The sequence below is a fragment of the Salmo trutta genome, chromosome 13 (assembly GCF_901001165.1).
Source record: "Salmo trutta chromosome 13, fSalTru1.1, whole genome shotgun sequence".
Classification (NCBI taxonomy): domain Eukaryota; kingdom Metazoa; phylum Chordata; class Actinopteri; order Salmoniformes; family Salmonidae; genus Salmo; species Salmo trutta.
Genome location: NC_042969.1, coordinates 52207801 through 52225632, shown reverse-complemented (window position 1 = coordinate 52225632; position 17832 = coordinate 52207801).

Genomic DNA, 17832 nt, shown 5'->3' with positions numbered 1-17832 from the left:
TCCTATGGCAGGCAAAAACCTGAGAAGATTTCATGCAGGAAGTGGCCTGTCTGACAAGGTGTTGTTGTTCTTGCTTCTGTTTATTGAAGAGTCAGGATCTTAGCTGTAACGTGACACTTCCTACGGCTCCAATAGGCTCTCAGAGCCCGGGAAAAACCTGAACGATGTCGAGGCAGCCCCAGGCTGAAACACATAATCGCCTTTGCCAAGTGGCCGATCAGAGGACAAAGGAATTAGGCTCGTGCCCGAGTCGACCCAGTGATATATTTTCTTTCGGCTGTTTACCTAATTGCAGATTCCCGGTCGGAATATTATCGCTTTTTTACGAGAAAAATGGCATAAAAATGTATTCTAAACAGCGGTTGACATGCTTCGAAGTACGGTAATGAAATATTTAGAAATCTTTTGTCACGAAATGCGCCGTGCGCTTGACCGTTATTTACCATTGGGATAGTGTCTAGAACGCACGAACAAAACGTCGCTGTTGGAACATAACTATGGATTATTTTGGACCAAACCTACATTTGTTATTGAAGTAGAAGTCCTGGGAGTGCATTCTGACGAAGAACAGGAAAGGTATTCAAACTTTTCTAATAGTAAATCTGACTTTGGTGAAGGCTAAACTTGGTGGGTGTCTAAATAGCTAGCCCTGTGATGCCGGGCTATCTACTTAGAATATTGCAAAATGTGCTTTCACCGAAAAGCTATTTTAAAATCGGACATATCGAGTGCATAGAGGAGTAATGTATCTATAATTCTTAAAATAATTTATGCTTTTTGTGAACGTTTATCGTGAGTAATTTAGTAAATTGTTAGTAAATTCGCCGGAAGTTTGCGGGGGGTATGCTAGTTCTGAACGTCACATGCTAATGTAAAAAGCTGGTTTTTGATATAAATATGAACTTGATTGAACAAAACATGCATGTATTGTATAACATAATGTCCTAGGTGTGTCATCTGATGAAGATCATCAAAGGTTAGTGCTGCATTTAGCTGTCTTCTGGGTTTTTGTGACATTACATGCTAGCTTGAAAAATGGGTGTCTGATTATTTCTGGCTGGGTACTCTGCTGACATAATATAATGTTTTGCTTTCGTTGTAAAGCCTTTTTGAAATCGGACAGTGTGGTTAGATTAACGAGAGTCTTGTCTTTAAATAGCTGTAAAATAGTCATATGTTTGAGAAATTGAAGTAATAGCATTTCAAAGGTATTTGAAAATCGCGCCACAGGATTCAACTGGCTGTTACGTAGGTGAGACGAATTCGTCCCGCCTGCCCTAGAGAGGTTAATAAAGGAAAAATGTTCGCCTACCATGCTGCACCTTGGTCTCATACTTCAGACGAACGTAACAATACTTTACTATTTATATTTTTGACAGCTTTTACTCTTACTTCACTACATTCCTAAATAAAATAATGTACTTTTTACTCCATACATTTACCCTGACAACCAAAAGTATTCGTTACATTTTAACAGGAAAATGGTGCAATTCATGCTCTTATCAAGATAACATCCCTGGTCATCCCTACTGCCTCTGATCTGGCGGACACACTAAACAAAAAAGCTTCAATTGCAAATTAACGTCTGAATATTGGAGTGTGCCCCTGGCTATCTGTAAATAATAAATAAACATTTGTGCTGTCTTGTTTGCATAATATAAGACATTTTAAATGATTAATACTTTTACTTTTACTTTGATACTTAAGTATATTTAAAACTATTGATTTTTTTTATTTTTAGTCAAGTAGTATGTTACTGGGTGACTCACTTTTACTTGAGACATTTTCTATTAAGGTATCATTACTTTTACTCAAGTATGACATTTTAGTACAACTACTCAGTACACACTGTACTTACTATGAAGTCAGACCCATTTGGTCATTTATAACACATACAGTGCGTTCGGAAGGTATTTAGGCCCATTGAATTTTTCCACATTTTGTAACTTTACAGCCTTACTCAAAAATCTATTTAATTATATTTTCCCCCATCAATCTACACAATACCACACAATGACAATGCAAAAACAGGTTTCTAGAAATGTTGCAAATGTATAGATATTTTTTAAATATCAGATTTACATAAGTCTTCAGACCCTTTATTCAGTACTTTGTTGAAGCACTTCTGGCACCAATTACAGCCTAAAGTCTCCTTGGGTATGACGCTACAATTGTATTTTATTTAACTAGGCAAGTCAGTTGAGAACAAATTCTTATTGACAAAGACAGCCTATGAACATTGGGTTAACTGCCTTGTTCAGGGGCAGAACGACAGATTTTTACCTGTCAGCTCGGGGATTAGGGTAACGGCCGTCTGAAAGAGTAGACCAAGGCGCAGCGTGGTTAGTGCTCATCATGACATTTATTTGAATGAACACTGAATCAAAAAACCAAAGTGCAACAGCTAAACAGTTCTGTCAGGTAACAAATGACTAAACAGAAAATAACCACCCACAAAACCCAAAGGAAAACAGGCTGCCTAAGTATGGCTCCCAATCAGCAACAACGATATACAGCACTCCCTGATTGAGAGCCATACCGGGCCGAAACAAAGTAATACCAAACATTGAAAAAAGGATATAGAATGCCCACCCCAACTCACGCCCTGACCAACCAAAATAGAGACATAAAAGGATCTCTAAGGTCAGGGCGTGACAATTAGATCTAGCAACCTTTCGGTTACTGGCCCAACGCTTTAACCCCAAGGCTACCTGCCGCCCGAGCTTGGCACACCTGTATTTGGGGATTTTCTCCCATTCTTCTCTGCAGATCCTCTCAAGCTTTGTCAAGTTGGATGGGGAGTGTCGCTGAACAGCTATTTTCAGGTCTCTCTAGAGATGTTCGATCGGGTTCAAGTCCGGGCTCTGGCTGGGCCAGTCAAGGACATTCAGAGACTTGTCCCGAAGCCACTCCTGCATTGCCTTGGTTGTGTTCTTAGGGTCATTGTCCTGTTGGAAGGTGAACCTTCGCCCCAGTCTGAGGTCTTGAGTGCTGTCGAGCAGGTTTTCATCAACGATCTCTCTGTACTTTGCTCTGTTCATCTTTCCCTCAATCCTGACTAGTCTCACAGTCCCTGCCGCTGAAAAATATCCCACAGCATGATGCTGCCACCACCATGCTTCACCGTACTTGACGATTGGTGCCAGGTTTCTTCCAGACGTGACGCTTGGCATTCAGGCCAAAGAGTTCAATCTTGGTTTCATCAAACCAGAGAATCTTTAGGTGCCTTTTGGCAAACTCCAAGCGGGCTGTCATGTGCCCTTTACTGAGTAGTGGATTCCGTCTGGCCACTCTACCATAAAGGCCTGATTGGTGGAGTGCTGCAGAGATGGTTGTCCTTCTGGAAGGTTCTTCCATCTCCACAGAGGAAATATGGAGCTCTATCAGAGTGACCTTCGGGTTCTTGGTCAACTCCCAGACCAAGGCCCTTCTCCCCTGATTGCTCAGTTTGGCCGGGTGGCCATTCTATGAAGAGTCTGGGTAGTTCCAAAATTCTTCCATTTAAGATTGATGGAAGCCACTGTGTTCTTGGGCACCTTCAATGCTGCAGAATTGTTTTGGTACCCTTCCCCAGATCTGTGCCTCAACACAATCCTGTCTATGAGCTCTACGGACAATTCCTTTGACCTCATAGCTTGGTTTTTGCTCTGACATACACTGTTATCTGTTGGACCTTATATAAACAGGTGTGTGCCTTTCCAAATCATGTCCAATCAATTTAATTTACCACAGGTGGACGCCAATCAAGTTGTAGAAACATCTGAAAGATGATCAATGGAAACAGGATGCACCTGAGCTCAATTTCGAGTGTCATACCAAAGGGTCTGAATACTCATGTAAATAAGGTATTTGGTAAATTTGCTTTGTGATAATGGGGTATTGTGTGTGTATTGATGAAGAAAAAATGTAATTTAATCAAATTTAGAATAAGGCTGTAAGGTAACAAAATGTGGAAAAAGTCAAGGGGTCTGAATACTTGTACATAAATGCCTTGAATTATATGATGCAGGACTTACTATAACATCAGACACTTTTGGTCATTCATAACACATACATAAATGGCTTATCATATGACGCTGTACTTACTATGAAGGCAGACACCTTTGGTCATTCATAACACATACATTAAGGCTTAATGATGTAAACACATGTATTAACACATAGGGAATTATCACTAACAGCTAAAACAACAAGTACATTTCCTTTTATTTGTACATTTCTAAAATAATACAAATACTTTAAGTTTCAAAAAGTCCAGCAACGCAATTACATTGAATGCTACACAGGGCTACAAATAGTGTAGCTTGTCCCTGAGCTGATGGACAAATGGTTCTTGCCTCTCTTCCTGCTGGAGGAACTGCATGTTGGTTCCAAACTTAAAAGTAACATCAAAGAAAGTTAGCAGGTCTGTTAGGAAATACCTTTGGTACATCATCTGGATAAGGGCATGTCTGTGCTGTGCCAGAAACTCTAAATGGAAGATGGGAAACTCCATTAATTGTATTATTATATTCCTCATTCATTTACAAATCTCATGACGTGACTATGAGACATGGATGTATCTAGGGGATTTGTATTTACCTAGCTACATTTCGGCTGTGACATCACCACAATTATTTTAAATAACAATTGAGTTAGATACAGTATGTAATCTAACTCAACAATTAGCTTACTACTACAAACTAATTTCAATTACAAAAAATAAAGCTTAATCTCTGAAGGATCCGCCCCTTTTTTAAAATTTTTGCCTAAAATGACCCAAATCTAACTGCCTGTTAGCTCAGGCCCAGAAGCAAGGATATGCATATTCTTGGTACCATTTGAAACAAACCACTTTGAAGTTTGTGGAAATGTGAAAGGAATGTAGGAGAATATAACACATTAGATCTGGTAAAAGATAATACAAAGGAAAAAACTACTGGTTTTTGTATTTTTTTGTACCATCTTTGAAATGCAAGAGAAAGGCCATAATGTATTATTCCAGCCCAGGTGCAATTTAGATTTCTGCCGCTAGATGGCAGCAGTGCATGTGAAATGTTTTAGACTGATGCAATGAACCATTGCATTTCTGTTCAAAATTTTGCATGAGACTGTCGTAATGTGCCTAATTTGTTTATTAATAACTTTTCATGTTCAAAACTGTGCACTCTTCTCAAACAATAGCATGGTATTCTTTCACTGTAATAGCTACTGTAAATTGGATAGTGCAGTTAGATTAACAAGAATGTAAGCTTTCTGCCAATATCAGATATGTCTATATCCTGGGAAATGTTCTTGTTACTTACAACCTCATGCTAATCACATTAGCCTTTGTTAGCTCAACCATCCCGTGGAAGGGACACAAATCCCAAAGAAGTTTTAACTTACTTGTTTCGCTGGTGGCAGCACAAGTGGGGCATTTGATTTGCAAACTCGTCAAATGATCAGCGTCTCGTCTAAACATTAACAATGATTCATATTTGTTCATATTTAAGTAACATTTGTATTAAATTTGGGTTTTAAAACATATTTCAAGGACAAATAAATGTTTACGTATTGGTGGTCCCGGGAATCGAACCCAATATCCTGGCATTGCAATGCTCTACCAAGATGCATGACAGGGTTATAAATGCTTTTTAAGCCTCTATTTAATATGCTTTGTAAGGCCTTTATTAAGCAATGGTTATGCCACCCTTTACTAAGCAATGGTTATGCCACCCTTTATAAAGCATAGGTTTATGTCATATTTAACGTAGTGGGTTATGTCACATTTGACGTTGGTGGTTATATCACACATTTATGCCACATTTATGAACCCATTATAAAGCATGATATACAGTTTTAGATGATGTGTAACACATCTATGTAGCGTTTATGGCTTTATGAATGCTTTACGAAGCCTTTATAAACTGAACATCTATTTAATTATAGCGGGACCCACAATAGAAGGTAATTTATGATTGAGCCAACATATGCAGCATTTACCGTGAATGAAGTCTCCGCTAAGATGGGAACATTGCCTAGGGTTGAATGCAGAAAACGGATTGAATAGAGCCATGACATTTTTATATCAGACGTGTTGTGTAAAACATAAATAACATATTGGATGCCTAAGTTGCAACCTATCACTTTCAGTTCCGGAGGGACGGGGGAAGGCACACAGACTATCTGCATAGGAATTAGAAAGTGAGTCACCTTCTATTCAACTGATGCATTGAACTCAAACAGACTTTTCTCCAGCAATTGATTCGATTGTGATTCATTACAATGTTTGGTTGAAATAACTCTTGCCCACTACAAATACACCATGCTTGCTATTGAATATTAATGTTGTGCTACTTCCACCCCCAAATAGATGTTAGCATGAGTGACCTATTCACTTATGATATCCTTATAACTTTGTGGTTCTACCTAATGTATTTTGAGGCAATGTTTATTCTGATTCAAATGGTAGGTGCTAATACAATAGAACTGTAAAGTATCTGGCTTTGTAGTCCATTGTGAGACAATTATGCAGGTTCTCAAGGACTTCTTCCCCATAATGACAGTCTGCACTTCTGTGAAGCCTGGGAGTACTGTTGGAGCGGGAAACAGATTCTTCATGTCTTTCCAGTCCCTGGCACATGTTCTGTTGAGGGAGCTTGGACAAGATGGCAGGAGGGAGAGAGGGACGGGGAGGAAGTGGGGTGGTGAGGATGCCGGAAGCCTGCAAATGCCTGTCCGCGGAATGGCTTATGGGTTCCGGAGTTCCGGTGGCTTGTGGCAAGGAGATATCAAAGGACCGGAATGGATCTGAATGCTAATTTCTCAATCTGTCAGTCACTGTGCCAATCTGCCGCTACCACCACCACTCCCCACCTCCCCCTCTATCACCACCTTATATACATTCCTCTGTCTCTCTCTCTGGCCTGACAGGTAAGTCGTCAGAAGACCGTGGGACGAGGTGGTCGAAACATTTTCAAATCCGTCAATAACCTGAATGTCGAGGAGACCCCCCAAAAATTGCTCACACCAGCCTTACAAATTCCCTTTTTACAATAGTAATTATTCATCTTTATACGTGTCCAGACACCCGCATTGAGAAATTGTGAAGGTAGGTGAGATATGCCTTTCACTTTTTGACAGTCAGCCTGAAAACTGACTGCAAACCACTTCTATTGGGGTACTTGAGAAATGATAACTATCCTTCTGAAGGGAATGTTAAAGAGGTAGCTATTCCTCTTGTTGTTATGGCACACAGCATAATCCACTCCAAGGCATGTCTGTTAGCCTACTGATGCTTAGCAAATGAGAGATACGGTATGTCAGGCAATGACAGTGATTTTCAGCACAATAACTTTCCACCCATGCCCTGCAATCCAGACCCACAGCCTCGTGTCTTTGTGTCTGTGTATGGAGAGAGATGGGACCACAGGGTATGTATTCATATTTATGTGAATGTGGATGCGTGTAGAGGGGTGTGCAGTTTGGAGGCAGAACAAGTATATTCATTTCAGTAGATGACGGTTCCTCAGTACAGTGTGTATGCGTCTGAATGATAAGGGTGTGTACGTGTTGGGAGTGCAGTGCGATGTTGGGCTGCCTTGTCCCCAGGGTGAAATGGACCCAGCAATCCCCATACTCGCTCATTCACCGTCACAACGATAAAAAAAACACATCAGCGTGCCGTAGACAGATGGCGCAAATCTTCCGCTCCAAACGAAGCACACTGCTGTCAACACTAAATTAGACTGAGACAGAGGGAGGGAAGGGCCTCCACCTGCTAGAGGATGAAAACAATTAACCTGAACCTATGGAGGTTTCACAGAGAACACACAGTATTAAGGATAATGAAAATGAAATTCATTAGTATTCTTCTTTCATTGACATTTGTTTTGAGTGTTATTATTTCTATCATTATCGCAAGCAATTTTTTTTATCCAACTTTTTGGGGGAAGGAATTCATAATAACACCCAGTAAATGACAATAGCAATTAATACATGTGAAAAACACTGTTGTTGATGCATGACTGCAAGGTGTAGCACATATTGTGCAGTTGATACGTCCTCTCTTATTAGAACGTCAAAGGGATCTTTCGGTCATCAGATCCTGTTGTCACAACATCATTTAATAATGTAGTTTGCTAAAGCTGAAATGAAAACACATTCTTGCTAAACTCGAGGCTGTTCTTCCCCTCTTACAACACAGTTACTCATGCTTTGTTGTCTTAGCAAATCATACTCCATTGCCTAAAATTGAGCAAAGTCTCTCCAGCTAGCTCTAATTGGGCGTCATTAGCTTTAAACACTTTTGACTTTTACGGAACAGCAAACAACTGTGATATGGATTGATATAACAACTCCCCAGTACTTACCTTCATGAGCAAACCACAAGCCTTGCCAAATATTGTGGTTACCTTTATATAGTAGAGAATTTTGTTGAATATAAAGTGAGGTTTGGAACTCACTTTCGATGGTAACGAGCTTGGTGTCTGCTGCTTTGGAGAGTCTATTTTGTGGCTTGATCCACCACTGCTCGCAGAGGACATAAAATCATAATGAGATTAGGCCCGGATGAAATGTGAGCCCCTGCATCGGCCGCCATGAATCCAGGCTGGATTACATTTTAAAAGTGTGGTACACCTGGGCATTCGAGCTCATATTTTTTCTCTCTGTGCCATGACACCCCCATTTCCCCAAGGTTCCCAGGCATTCGGAGAACACTGAGAGACCCCATGGAGCCATCTGTCAGGGGACGAGCTGCAGAAGGAGAAATACAGAGACATCTCCTCTGCAGCTTACAGCTGAATAACACAGGAGGAGGAGGAGAACAGGGAGGATGTGATGTTACCATGGAAGGTAGATTATCATCACCAGCGGGGTGTTGCCATGTGTTATTCTCTAGTCATTCACGGCTCAGAGAATTTCGGCCCAGCAGCCTATTTCCTCACCTTCAGCCTGTCCAGTGTGTGACTTGGTTTATCATTCTGTTTCTCACTTCACCTGAGAGTTAATTCAGCTAATTACTGTGGCTAATGGAATGAAGACATCTGCTTCACTCTGAAACAGTGGGAGATTCACAGGCAGTGTTCTAGTTCCCGCTGGACTATGTCCTTCCTCAGAAGAAGAATGGCAGAGTGTCGACTTGGCTGTGCCATAAAGGAGAAACCATAATGGAGGATTTACCTGTGTCGCTAAGGTAGTGATGGGAGCCCTCTCATTATTCAGTGTGCTGGTTAGCTCACCTTTCCTGAGAAGGATATGCAATCAATCAAACCACAGCTCCAAACCGCACCTGTGCCATCTCTCCAAGGAGCTACCCAGCCCCAATATGATTTGGCTGATTCATCCCATGCTTGTCAGAGAGAGGTGAGAGAGGAGAAAATGGCTACAGATGACAGAAGGCAAGGGAGGGAGGGAGGAAATACAAAGAGATAGAGGGGGTGGGTAGAGAAAGAGACAGAGAGAGAGAGAGACACACCTCATACTGCTGAACCTGAACAATATGAATGCTGATACGCCATTGCCAACAACAAAACATTGTTTGATTTTTTTTACCCAGATGTATGAATGACTCCACCTGAATGTTTATCGATTGCTCTGGGAAGCCAAATGGGAACCCCAGCAACAGCTCTCCCTTGCACATTACCCTTTCCCCAATTCCCCGTGCCAAATGGGAACCCCAGCAACAGCTCTCCCTTGCACATTTCCCCAATTCCCCGTGCCAAATGGGAACCCCAGCAACAGCTCTCCCTTGCACATTACCCTTTCCCCCAATTCCCCGTGGTGGAGGAAGATGATGATAAGCTAGCCTGGTGCCCTTTCGATCCGTGCATCCTGCAAGGCACTAACATTCCCCATATAGCCATTATTTATAGCTGTTGCTCTGTTTCCAATGGAAGTCTCTGTATCATATGTGCCTTCAGGGCAACTGCTCTGACATTACAACAAAGTGGGTTGGTATGAGGCAGAAACTTGTTTGTTTTAGAATGATGAAGCACCACTACTTAGTGGATAACTCTGCATTGTAATTACTCACTGTAAACATCTGCAGTGATGGGCAATCACCCTCCTGGAAGACTTAAGCTACTTGCCTTAGTTTTTAAGATTCATTCAGGAAATTATTTGCAATGGAGAATGATCCAATCTTGCTGTACTGGTGTTAAATTGCCACAGTAGGAAAGGTAATTTTAAATGTTAACCTGCTACGTTGATTGAATGGCGTCCAAATAACTTTTATTAATTTACTCCCCGGTCTCAGTGTGCTGGACATATAACCTGTGTCTTTCATGGACATGAGGAGAAAGAGCAAACTAATAAAAAAAGGACCATCACTAAATCAACCTTCCTTGTCAAGGCAATGCAAATGACAATGTGTCTGTGTCAGCCCATCACTGCAAATGAAGTGTGCAGTGCAATCTTTCATAGCAGTCACATCAGGCAGACACATCAGACTGCATGGTACGCATGCTTCTTCAATCAGGCTAACTGTAACAATAAAAGATACTGTCAGTTCCACAAACTCTGTAAAGCTAATACACTACAATAATGTTCTAGTTGCGTCTCTCCTGCCCCGTTGGACTTGACTGAAGTGATGATTGAATTCAATGCAGCACTGTATGTCATAAACTCTGTGATGGAGGAACGGACCTTGGCCTGAAATAGGTGAATTTAATTGTGAATTCTTCTGTCGCCATTCACATTGGAGGGGAGTCCATTTGGTCTTGTTCGGGCATCTCGTAAGTCATAAAAATGCAGCAGTGGGAGCTGTAGTCCGTATATCAGAGTAACGTCAGGGTTTCCAATTATTCTCCCTGATGAGTTTCCATGCCAAGAGAATTAATCTCAGCGGCTAGCTCATACAGAGATGGGAAGAGTGACACTACCAGGCACACAACTCTCTGTTGGGTATAAATAAGGGAGGAGAGAATCAATGGAACAGTGCCTTGTGTGTACTGTATGTGGGGTTTACGTGTTAGAGAGAGTAAATGGCATCATGCATGACTATCATGATGGCCTCTTCACCCATTGCTTTTGTTCATGTTCAGCTCAGTGTAATGATTCTCTTGCAATCAAAACATCTTAGCATCCAGTCTTTCAATGTCAATAACTTGAACGCTCAAATGAATGCCAATTCTTCTTATACATGGCAATCACATGAACTCACAGCACAGCACTCAAGGTTAGTATGGAGAGTAGGAATGGAATGTCCCATCACTCACCACCTTGAGTGAAATTAAATCATATACTGCAGCATTTTAGAGTTGGCTCTGTGCAAAGAACATTACTTTTGGGGAGGGTCGAGAGAGCAAAGAGAAACACCTGGCCTAAGGGAAACAGTACTGCTGCTGCCCCACTCAAGGAGCACTCAAGTGTGAAACGATCATCAGAAAGGTCAAGGATTAATAATCCTGGAGAGTTCCCATTGCCTGTGTTTTGAGAGGATTGTCACGGTATGTGCTCCCACCAGGTAACTTGGCCCAATCATAGTGTCTGCCTGCACAGTGCAGCTCAACCCCACTACAGTGATGTGATTCACTGGGTCAGAACTGTTGCTTATTTGGCCATGTTGTGCCCCGAGGATATCGGAATGGAGTGACTCAGTCCCCTCTGATGACAGACTGTTCATTCTCTACTTACGGAGGGCTTGACCCTCATTCGCATGATGTAACACATTAGCCTTGCATCGTCACTGACGCTTCAGCAACTAGACAGCTTGGAGGTCAACCCCATGGCGAGGTGATAAAGGAAGCAGAACCAGACACGCACAGTAATGGTGCCTCCTATTCATCCAGGGAACTTACATTGACAAGCCCCCATAGCCGCAAAGTGCCATCGTGGAGCATCACTGATGAATGGATGGGCGTCATAGCGTCCCATTCCAAAGTTCTGTCTGAATAAAGGGCGTTCTGCAACTTTAAGGTGTAATGATGCTTGCATGAGCAAATGGTTAGACCTGTTAAAGTTTGGAAAACACACTTGCTCACGCCCCCTTGCTGATTAATTATGCTCTAATTGATGTGTGTTTTTCTCCCTTGAATGTCATAGCTCCCATTCTAATGGAGCCTCCTGTCACTCCTCAAATGCCGCCAATTCCTTACCTGCCTGATGTGACTCTTCTCCTCAATGAGAGCCCCTGTTAGGTTTGGAAGCAATGGGCCTCTCCTTGCCTGGGGCTAACTGTACCCCCTGCATACTTTTGTTCCCGTTCTCTACTTGAGAGGAACCAGCCATTTGACTTCGTGTCAGGTAATTTTTCTACAACAGTCTGAGCTCCGTTGAAGACTAAACTTATGGGATTTGACGTTTTCCACTTTTGAAAATGTTGCGGATTAAATCAGTAATGCTGAGTTACAGCAACGTGATTGGCTGTGACACGACTTGGGCCGGAGGGAGAGCGAGAGAGACAGACACTAAATTTGAACTGAAGATAAAGTATAAGGGAAAGTATAGTGGATCAAATAATACAGCCTGGACTAGACGTTACATAGTAAACGTAAATCCGGGACACTCAAATGAGTATGATATGTCTGGTATGGTTACATAAGACAGAAGGTTACTTATTAAGGCAAAAACAAAGAGGGTGGATGGGTAGGTGTATTTATTTATTTGAACCTTTATTTAACTAGGCAAATCAGTTAAGAACAAATTCTTATTTACAATTACGGCCTACACCGGCCAAACCCTGATGACGCTGGGCCAATTGTGCGCCACCCTATGGGACTCCCAATCACATCCAGTTGTGATACAGCCTAGATTTGAACCAGGGTGTCTGTAACCTTCAAGCACTGAGATGCAATGCCTTAGACCGCTGCACCACTCGGGAGCCTGTCTAGCAACCCAAAGGTTGCGTTAGAATCTCATCATGGACAACTACTTAGCATGTTAGCTAACCCTAAACTTAACTCCTAATCCTAACCTTAACCCTAACTTTAACCCCTAGCCTAGCTAACGGTAGCCACATAGCTAACGTTAGCATTAGCCACCTAGCTAAGGTTAGCCACAACAAATTGTAATTCGTAACATATCATACAAAATTATATGATGGACATCCACAAATTAATACATGCATGCGAAATGTAACATATCATACTAAATGGAGTGTCTCGGATTTAAGTACAGAATAATACAAAATGCTCTGAGATCATGTTGAATAATAAAGAAACAATTACTCAGGTTGCCTCGCACACAGCGCTACTTCCTCGGGTTAAGCTAGCCTCTGAACAACTAACCTGTTTTCCAGAGCGGATTCAACCAAGTCTGTGTCATTTACTAAGGGCTGGTTGTTACACTATCTGTTTCCTCATAAGGTCCATTTCTTATCTCTAATGATCCTCTCCTCAAAAACATTTCTGTTACGTTAAATCCAATTCTGACCAGCTATTTTAGGACGATTCGACACAATGTCTCTTCCTCTACAAGTTTTTAATCTATCCTTGAAGTAGAACAGGTGCTCTCCAATTAAAGTTTTTGCCGTTGTCACTGTGAGTCCAGGCTTGGGCTGTCGCTTCCCTTGTTAGCACCTTGTGGGACCAACACGTAGGTAAGAAGCACTCCTCTATATGTAACCCATGCAGATCAGCAACAGCCATGCTAAATGGTCATGACTGTCTCTTCTTTGCATGACTTATTTTGCAATGCTTAAAAAATGAGCAAATAGTTCAGGATGGTAAATGACATAGTAACTTGACAGTAAAGGAAGATTGAAATGCACTTAGGACAAAGTCCTCCTGCGGTTGCAAATATAGTGTATGTGTGCTATTCAGAGGGTGAATGGGCAAGACAAAATATTTAAGTGCCTTTGAACAGGGTATGGTAGTACTGTAGCTGCCAGGCACACCGGTTTGAGTGTGTCAACAAATGCAATGCTGCTGGGTTTTTCACGCTCAACAGTTTCCCTCGTGTATTGAGAATGGTCCACCACACAAAGGACATCCAGAAAACTTCACACAACTATGGGAAGCATTTGAGTCAACATGGGCCAGCATCCCTCTGGAACACTTTTGACACTGTGTTGAGTCCATGCCCCGAGAAATGAAGGCTGTTCTGAGAACTAAAGGGGGTGCAACTCAATATTGGTAAGGTGTTCCTAATGTTCTGTGCACTCAGTTTACACAGTCCATGTCTCAATTGTCTCAAGGCTTAAAAATCCTTCTTTAACCTGTCTCCTCCCCTTCATCTACAGTGATTGAAGTGGATTTAACAGGTGATATCAATACATGATCCTAGTTTTCACCTGGATTAATTTGGTCAGTCTATGTCATGGAAAGAGATCAATACATGATCCTAGTTTTCACCTGGATTAATTTGGTCAGTCTATGTCATGTTCCTAATGTTTTCTACACTTAGTGTAGATGTCACTGGGTTGGTGTGGCTTCTCTAACCATGGCTTATCTAACCCACACAAGACACACCAACTCTTCCCATACCAGCACCCTATCTGTTATCATATTGACTGTGACCCTAACTATAGTCTCTCACCAATTTACATATTGGCAGTTGGTAAGCCGAGAGTTGAGAGTATAAAATGAATCAGGCGGGAGCTTGTGATTATTTTTCAATGGCACTTTGAAGGCAGCACTCAAGGTCATGCAGCCAATAATGTGTACCCTTTTGAAGTTGAATGAATATGAAAAAAAGAGTTTGAATTATTTGCATTATTCAAACTCTCCATGGGACTGTATATACGTAGTAGAGTAGTCAAAATCAAGTGTTAAAAATTCTCTGTAATTTCCAGTGTCTTTGCACGTTAGCATAGATCCCAGTTCTCCCGCAGTGATTTGAGGTAAATGATGGTTGAGAGAGACCCATGACAGAGCAGGGGAGGAGGAGGAGTGGGAGGTGTCAGAGCTTTAGCCCCTAGCTTGTACTAGGGTTACCTCTAACGTGGTTACTAAGGCGCCATTTCCCCTTTGCTGCTACTCCACTGTCTCCAGGGTTAGCCAACTTCATTGAATCTGATCTCCAGTCTCATCAAGTCCTATTAGAATGCCTCTGGCGATGCCACTAGCTGAACTCTTCACCAATCACTCAGTGCCCGAGGGCCTCTCCCGATGATTGTTAGACTCCCGTTACTCTGGAGTGTATCAACAGCAAATTATTGGGTGTTAAAAACTTGTGAGAGCTCCGAGATTGCTGTGTTGATTGCTGAAATCGTGTTTGAGATAGTGAGGGAAAGTGTGCGATTGTGTGTGTGTGTGTGTAGGATTTTTTTTAGGGGGGATACTGTGATTGAAGCAAGAACCTAAAAAACAACGTATGGACAGGTGCAGCTTGAAACTTGAGCTCTGATCAAATTAAATGAAGAAAATAACATTGATGAAAGGTTTAAGAAATGAAACAAAGGTGTTTTTTTAATCCCTTTTCTTTCAGAGACCAACTGAAACAAGACACTTTAATACCTCACATAGCATTCTGTCAAAGGATTTGTAGATGTTCACCTACTCTTCTCTGCTGCTCTCTAACACTTTTCACACAAGATTGAAATGGAAATGGACTAAACGTGGAAATACTGTAGGATGGCACCTCTTTGATAAAGCATTCAGTTTGTATTTGTGGAGCAGATGTGATCAGAGGTTGTAATCAATTAGCAAAAAGAGTGCAAAGAAGCTAGACATCGCTGGGATGGGTCGGCTCATGGACATACACTAATGAGCAGCACCTCTCTAGGGTCGGTGGTACGAAATCGTCCCACCTACTCAACAGCCAGTGGAATCCCGTGGCGCGATATTCAAATACCTTAGAAATGCTATTACTTCAATTTCTCAAACATATGACTATTTTACACCATTTTAAAGACAAGACTCTCGTTAATCTAACCACACTGTCCGATTTCAAAAAGGCTTTACAACTAAAGCAAAACATTAGATTATGTCAGCAGAGTACCCAGCCAGAAATAATCAGACACCCATTTTTCAAGCTAGCATATAATGTCACATAAACCCAAACAAATCAAATCAAATCAAATTTATTTATATAGCCCTTCGTACATCAGCTGAAATCTCAAAGTGCTGTACAGAAACCCAGCCTAAAACCCCAAACAGCAAGCAATGCATGTGAAAGAAGCACGGTGGCTGGGAAAAACTCCCTAGGAAAAACTCCTGAGAAAGGCCAAAAACCTAGGAAGAAACCTAGAGAGGAACCAGGCTATGAGGGGTGGCCAGTCCTCTTCTGGCTGTGCCGGGTGGATATTATAACAGAACATGGTCAAGATGTTAAAATGTTCGTAAATGACCAGCATGGTCAAATAATAATAATCATAGTAATTGTCGAGGGTGCAACAAGCACGTCCGGTGAACAGGTCAGGGTTCCGTAGCCGCAGGCAGAACAGTTGAAACTGGAGCAGCAGCATGGCCAGGTGGACTGGGGACAGCAAGGAGTCATCATGCCAGGTAGTCCTAGGGCTCAGGTCCTCCGAGAGAAAGAAAGAAAGAGAGAATTAGAGAGAGCATATTTACATTCACACAGGACACTGGATAAGACAAGAGAATACTCCAGATGTAACAGACTGACCCTAGCCCCCCGACACATAAACTACTGCAGCATAAATACTGGAGGCTGAGACAGGAGGGATCAGAAGACACTGTGGCCCCATCCGATGATACCCCCGGACAGGGCCAAACAGGCAGGATATAACCCCACCCACTTTGCCAAAGCACAGCCCCCACACCACTAGAGGGATATCTACAACCACCAACTTACCGTCCGAAGACAAGGCCGAGTATAGCCCACAAAGATGTCTGCCACGGCACAACCCAAGGGGGGGGCGCCAACCCAGACAGGAAGACCACGTCAGTGGCTCAACCTACTCAAGTGACGCACCCCTCCCATGGACGGCATGGAAGAACACCAGTAAGTCAGTGACTCAGCCCCTGTAAAAGGGTTAGAGGCAGAGAATCCCAGTGGGAAGAGGGGAACCGACAAGGCAGAGACAGCAAGGGCGGTTCGTTGCTCCAGCCTTTCCGTTCACCTTCACACTCCTGGGCCAGACTATACTTAATCATAGGACCTACTGAAGAGATAAGTCTTCAGTAAAGACTTAAAGGTTGAGACTGAGTCTGCGTCTCTCACATGGGTAGGCAGACCATTCCATAAAAATGGAGCTCTATAGGAGAAAGCCCTACCTCCAGCCGTTTGCTTAGAAATTCTAGGGACAATTAGGAGGCCTGCGTCTTGTGACCGTAGCGTACGTGTAGGTATGTACGGCAGGACACAGCTAAATGCAGCACTAACCTTTGATCTTCATCAGATGACACTCCTAGGACATTATGTTATACAATACATGCATGTTTTTTCAATCAAGTTCATATTTATATCAAAAACCAGCTTTTTACATTAGCATGTGACGTTCAGAACTAGCATACCCACCGCAAACTTCCGGTGAATTTACTAAATTACTCATGATAAACGTTCACAAAAAACATAACAATTATTTTAAGAATTATAGATACAGAACTCTTTTATGCAATCGCTATGTCCGATTTTAAAATAGCTTTTCGGCAAAAGCACATTTTGCAATATTCTGAGTAGATAGCTCGCCATCACAGGCTAGCTATTTTGACACCCACCAAGTTTGGCACTCACCAAACTCAGATTTACTATAAGAAAAAATGGATTACCTTTGCTGTTCTTCGTCAGAATGCACTCCCAGGACTTCTACATCAATAACAAATGTTGGCTTGGTTCAAAATAATCCATAGTTATGTTCAAATATCCTCTGTTTTGTTCGTGCGTTCAAGACACTATCCGAAGGGTAACGCGCCCGGCGTGTATCGTGACAAAAAATGTCTAAATATTCCATTACCGTACTTCGAAGCATGTCAACCGCTGTTTAAAATACATTTTCATGCGATTTTTCTCGTAAAAAAGCGATAA